Source organism: Bubalus kerabau, chromosome 15 (genome assembly GCF_029407905.1).
Source record: "Bubalus kerabau isolate K-KA32 ecotype Philippines breed swamp buffalo chromosome 15, PCC_UOA_SB_1v2, whole genome shotgun sequence".
Classification (NCBI taxonomy): domain Eukaryota; kingdom Metazoa; phylum Chordata; class Mammalia; order Artiodactyla; family Bovidae; genus Bubalus; species Bubalus kerabau.
In genome coordinates this window covers 49160826-49167380 of record NC_073638.1, presented here as the reverse complement: position 1 = coordinate 49167380, position 6555 = coordinate 49160826, and positions in this window count along the sequence as shown.

Genomic DNA, 6555 nt, shown 5'->3' with positions numbered 1-6555 from the left:
AAGTTCTAATTTATTGTAACACTTATCCATTAGTGCTGAGTCAAATGTACACATAGTTCTTATTCTGACTGGAATGTATTTGAGTGAAAAAATTGAATCTCTTTAGGTTTAAGCAGATATCTTAGATAGTACTTAAAACAGAGCATGATCAGGTTTAAGATATAAAGCATAGACTACAAAGAATGAAGTTAAATGTTTCTTTTGACTCTTGTCTTTCAGTTATATCACACAAATCTTAAAGTTAAATCTCTGGAAATATAAAACTTCATACATGATATGAAGTGCAAACATATATGTGTATCTGCATGGACATACTTAAGTGTATATGTGTGTGTGTGTATATATATATATATATGTATATATATATATATATATATATATATATGAGGGCAATGGCACCCCACTCCAGTACTCTTGCCTGGAAAATCCCATGGACGGAGGAGCCTGGTAGGCTGCAATCCATGGGGTCGCTAAGAGTAGGACACGACTGAGCGACTTCACTTTCACTTTTCACTTTTGTGCATTGGAGAAGGAAATGGCAACCCACTCCAGTGTTCTTGCCTGGAGAATCCCGGGGACGGGGGAGCCTGGTGGGCTGCCGTCTATCAGGTCGCACAGAGTCGGACACGACTGAAGTGACTTAGCATAGCATATATATATATATTCTAAATCACTTTCATATACATATATTCAAATATGGCAATATCTTGGAAATCATGGGCATGTAACCAATAAGTTTAGTAAGAGTTAATTTCAGAACAAAAGCCGAGAAACATTAGCTAAGGTCATGCACCTTTTCTCTGAGGTCTTTATCCCATTGTTCCAGTTAGGGTTACTTTTACTTAATGTGTTATTAAGAGATAGTAAGTAAAGATTTATTGAGCATGGCCCTGCCTATCAGAACAAGACCCAGTTTCCCCTACAGTCAGTCTCTTCCATCAGGAAGCTTCCATAATCCTCTTATTCTTATCCTTCAGAGGGCAGATAGAATGAAAAACACAATCACAGAAAATGAATCAAACTGATCACATGGACCATAGCCTTATCTAAGTCAATGAAACTATGATCCAAGCTGCATAGGGCCACCCAAGACAGACGGGGCATAGTGGAGAGTTCTGATAAAATGTGATCCACTGGAGAAGGAAATGGCAAACCACTTCAGTATTCTTGCCTTCAGAACCCCATGAACAGTATGAAAAGTCAAAAAGATATGACACTGAAAGATGAACTCCCCAGGTTGGTGGTGCCCAAATGCTACTGGAGAAAAGTTTAGAAATAACTCCAGAAAAAATGAAGAGATGGAACTAAAGCGAAAACAACACTCAGGTGTAAATATGACTGATGGTGGGAGTAAAGTCCAGTGCTATGAATAATAATATTGCATAGTAACCTGGAATGTTAGGTCCATGGATCATGGTAAATAAGAAGTGGTCAAGCAGGAGATGGCAAGAGTGAACATTGACATTTTAGGAATCAGTGAACTAAAATGGATTGGAATGAGCAAACTTAATTCAGATGACCATTATATCTACTACTATGGGCAAGAATCCCTTAGAAGAAATGGAGTAGCCCTCATAATCAACAAAAGAGTATGAAATGCAGTACTTGGGTGCAATCTCAAAAAGGACAGAATGATCTCTGTTCATTTACAAGACAAATCATTAAATATCACAGTAATCCTAGTCTGTTTCCCAACAACTAATGCTTAAGAAACTGAAGTTGACAGTTCTCTGAAGACCTAAAAGACCTTCTTGAACTAACACCAAAAGATGATGTCCTTTTCATCATAGGTGACTGGAAAGTGAAGGTAGGAAGTCAAGAGATACCTGGATTGACAGGCAAGTTTGGCCTTGGAGTACAAAAAAGCAGGGCAAAGGCTAACAGAGATTTGCCAAGAGAACACACTGGTCATAGCAAACAACCACTTCCAACAACAAAAGAGAAAACTCTACATATAGACATCACCAGATGGTCAATACCAAAATCAGATTGATTATATTCTTTATAGCAGAAGATGGAGAAGTGCTATAAAGTCAACACAAACAAGACTGGGAGGTGACTGTGCTTCAGATCATGAATGCCTTATTCCCAAATTCAGACTTAAATTAAAGAAAATAGGGAAAACCAATAGACCATTCAGTTCAGTTCAGTTCAGTCACTCAGTCTTGTCTGACTCTTTGCGACCCCAAGAACTACAGTATGCCAGGCCTCCCTGTCCATCACCAACTCCCGGAGTCCACCCAAACCCATGTCCATCGAGTAGATGATGCCATCCAACCATCTCATCCTCTGTCATCCCCTTCTTCTCCTACCCTCAATCTTTCCCAGCATGAGGGTCTTCTCCAATGAGTCAGCTATTCAAATCAGGTGGCCGAAGTATTGGAGTTTCAACCTCAACACAGTCCCTCCAATGAACGCCCAGGACTGATCTCCTTTAGGATGTACCAGTTGGATCTCCTTGCAGTCCAAGGGACTCGCAAGAGTCTTCTCCAACACCACAGTTTAAAAACATCAATTCTTCGGTGCTCAGACCATTCAGGTATGACCTAAATAAAATCCCTTATGATTATAGAGTTGAAGTGACAAATAGATTCAAGGGATTAGATCTGATAGACAGAGTTCCTGAAGAACTATAGACAAAGGTTTGTGACATTGTAGAGTAGGCAGTGATCAAGGTATCCACAAGAAAAAGAAATGCAAAAAGGCAAAATGGTTGTCTGAGGAGGCCTTACAAATAGACAAGAATGCAGAGATCCAAAGAATAGGAAGGAGAGATAAGAAAGCCTACCTCAATGATCAGTGCAAAGAAATAGAGGAGAACAATAGAATGGGAACAACTAGAGATCTCTTCAAGAAAATTAGAGATACCAAGGGGACATTTCATGCAAAGATGGGCTTAATAAAGGACAGAAATGGTATGGACCTAACAGAAGCAGAAGATATTAAGAAGAGATGGCAAGAATACCAAGAAGAACTATACAAAAAGATCTTCATGACCCAGATAACCACGATGGTGTGATCACTCACCTAAAGCCGGACATCCTTGAATGTGAAGTCAAGTGGACCTTAGGCAGCATCACTACGAACAAAGCTAGTGGAGGTGATGGAATTCCAGCTGAGTTATTACAAATCATAAAAGATGATGCTGTGAAAGTGCTGCACTCAATATGCCAGCAAATTTGGAAAACTCAGCAGTGGCCACAGGACTGGAAAAGGTCAGTTTTCATTCCAATCCCAAAGAAAGGCAATACCATAGAATGTTCAAACTACCACACAATTGCACTCATCTCACACACTAGCAAAGTAATGCTTAAAATTCTCCAAGCCAGGCTTAAGCAATATGTGAACTGTGAACTTCCAACATTCAAGCTGGATTTAGAAAAGGCAGAGAAAGCAGAGATCAAATTGCAAACATCTGTTGGAACATGGAAAAAGCAAGAGAATTCCAGAAAAACCATCTACTTATGCTTTATTGACTATGCCAAAGCCTCTGACTGTGTGGATCACAATAAACTGTGGAAAATTCTGAAAGAGATGGGAATACCAGACCACCTGACCTGCCTCCTGAGAAATCTGTATGCAGGTCAAGAAGCAACAGTTAGAACCAGACATGGAACAACAGACTGGTTCCAAATCAGGAAAGGAGTACATCAAGGCTGTAATTTGTCACCTGATGATTATTTAACTTATATGCATGGTACATCATGTGAAATGCTGGGCTGGATGAAGCACAAGCGGAAATCAAGATTGCCAGGAAAATATCAATAACCTCAGATATGCAGATGACACCACCCTTATGGCAGAAAGCAAAGAAGAACTAAAGAGACTCTTGATGAAAGTGAAAGAGGAAGGTGAAAAAGTTGGCTTAAAACTCAGCATTCAGAAAACTAAGGTAATGGCATCCAGTTCCATCACTTCATGGCAGATAGATGGGGAAACAGTGGAAGCAGTGAGAGAGTTTTTTTGGGGGGGTGCTGGGAGCCGGCATATTGCATATTGAGTGAGGATCTGGAATAGCTCAACTGGAATTCTATCACTGCTGAGAGCCAGCGTGAGGCACTCCACCCATGACAAAGGTCATGAGGAAGGAGGCTCGGCATACGCAAAGGCGGGATCGAGCCTCAGGAGTCCCCCTGGAAATTCTCGAGCATCTACCCCCAAAACCAGAGTCTGCCTACTTTCTGCTTTGTGCTTTCACCTACACCTCTGACTTTACGGGGGGCTGTCTCCCACTACCTCTCTCTGAAAAAAGAGTTAGCTTACAGCTCCAGTTAATAATTCTTGGATGTGACAGTGTTTAACCTACAAACTCCTTTGGAAATCCTCTAGCCTGCCTGAATAGGTTTTTCTGGCCACATGTGATTGTTCAGAGCCTCCCAACTGTGAGAGGCAGGAGATGTTCTAAACTGCCTAAACACAGATTCCTTTGAGTAGTTAAAAGATTGATTAGAAAATGTATTGGTGAAGGGTTTTTCACTTGTTGGGCCAATGTTTGCTGCTAAGTCTCCATACTCCTTACCTACTGTGTCTTTGGCAGTGTATTGATTGATATAATGGGTGTATAGAAATGTAAAATGCAGCTTTGTCCAATGCTTTTTGGAAGGCTGGCGCCTGACTTTGGAATAATCACCTTTAGAGAAAGATAAGTTTCTTAAAATGTTAACAGGCCTCCGGGCCAGAAGATGATGTCAATCACCTGAACTTTTGCATATGATAAGTTTGCAGGAAGAAAGCCTGGCTTGCTGCATGACTCTACCCCTTCCCCCATTATCCTCTATGCATACCTTAAGGTATAAAAACTACTTTGGAAAATAAAGTGCGGGCCTTGTTCACTGAAACTTGGTCTCCCCATGTCATTCTTCCCTTTAACTTCCGGCTGAGCGTCCATCTGGAGCGTGGATGTCCTCTGCGACCATTTATTTGCCTGGGCTTCTAAGACCCACTCGAGAAGGTGTCTAAGGTGGGGCACCTTCCGCTATTCGAGAGGGCGCCTGCGGCCTCCGTGGTCAGAGCTAACCTGGTGTCACGGGTTATATTGATTTTCCGCGTAAACCAAGCCACTCAGCTTCTTTTCTCCACTGAATTTTCCTACTGAGCTATCTTTATTTCAGCCGCTTTTCTCCACTGAATTTCCTCACTGAGCTATCCTCATTCTATTACTCTTTGAATCTTTGATGAATAAATAAATATAAATAAGTCGCCGACGCCGTCCCCGCTTCGAATACCCTGGATCAGCCGGGGCTGGACCCCGGCAGGTGGCGCCCGAACAGGGACATTCGAAGGTAGGTCCCCAACCCTTTCCCCCAGTGTTGAATTTTAGGGACGGATAGGACCCCACTCAGGGTGCCGCGGACCCCCCTGTAGGATAGACAGGGCGAGTAGGAGTGGGAAGTGTTGAAAGTGTTAAAGAGTTAGAGAGAAAAAACGGTTTCTGAAGTTAAAAGGCCAAAGAAAAGCCTGATCTTTTAAAAGCTAAAAGCTTTATCTTCTATTATACTTAATTTTCTGACATGGGTAACACTGAAACTAAGAATGGCAACTCTTTATACAAGTAATCTTCAAACTGATAAAGAGGCTACTGTTAATTTAGATACTTGGGTGAAGGTAAAAAACAACTAAAAACTTATCCTATAAATATGATTAAAAATGTTCTGGACCCTCGTCATGAGGCTGTGGGATAGCCTATGGGAGAGGCTATAGCGGTAGATGGTAGTGGGTCTCCACCTTCTGCGCAGATCATATTTTCTGCCATTGACGAAGAAAAGGAGGGAGACTGTGCTCTACCTCCCGACAAAGGAGAGGGCTTACAAGACGCTGCGGCCGGGCGCCCTGACAAGCCCCCTCCCCCTCTACTACACAAACCTTTAAAAATTTATCCAACAATTTCTGATTTAAGGAGACTACCCCACCTCCGCTTGCACCTCCCAGGGCCTAGGAATTCCCCAGTTTACATCCAAGCCTCCCAGACCATTGCCTAAGGCTGAAAAAGATTTAAAAAAAAAAAAAAAAAAAATTTCTTTTAAACAAAGGAACTTTTAAAGAATACACAATATACAGAGCCTGCTCATTGCAGAAAACCCCCTCAGGGGGGCCTCACCCAAGCGGAAAAAAAAAAAAAAAAAAGAAAAAAAAAAAAAGTGAAAAAAAAAAAAAGTAAAGAAAATAAAAAAAGATGTAAAGATAAAAAAAGAGCTAAAGACTGAAAAGGAGAGGAACAGAAAAAAAAAGGAATCAGGGAACGCATCAAGATAGAGAAAAGAAGTTAAAAAAGGAGATACACAGAAAAAGATAGGGAAAAAAAAATTAGGGAAGAGAAGAGGGTAAAGAGAAAGAAACGAAGGAAAGAAGGGTAGCGAAAAAAGAAGGGTGAGAAAAAAGTGAGAAAGGCAGGAAGAGAGAGAAAAAGACAGTAAGAGACGCTGTGACCAGGTGCCCTGGCGAGCTCCCTCCCGCTCTGCACAAACCTTTAAAAAACAAAAAACTTATCCACCACTTTCTGATTTAAGGCCATCGCCGCCGCCTCCGTTTGTGCCTTCTAGGGCCCAAGAGTTCCCC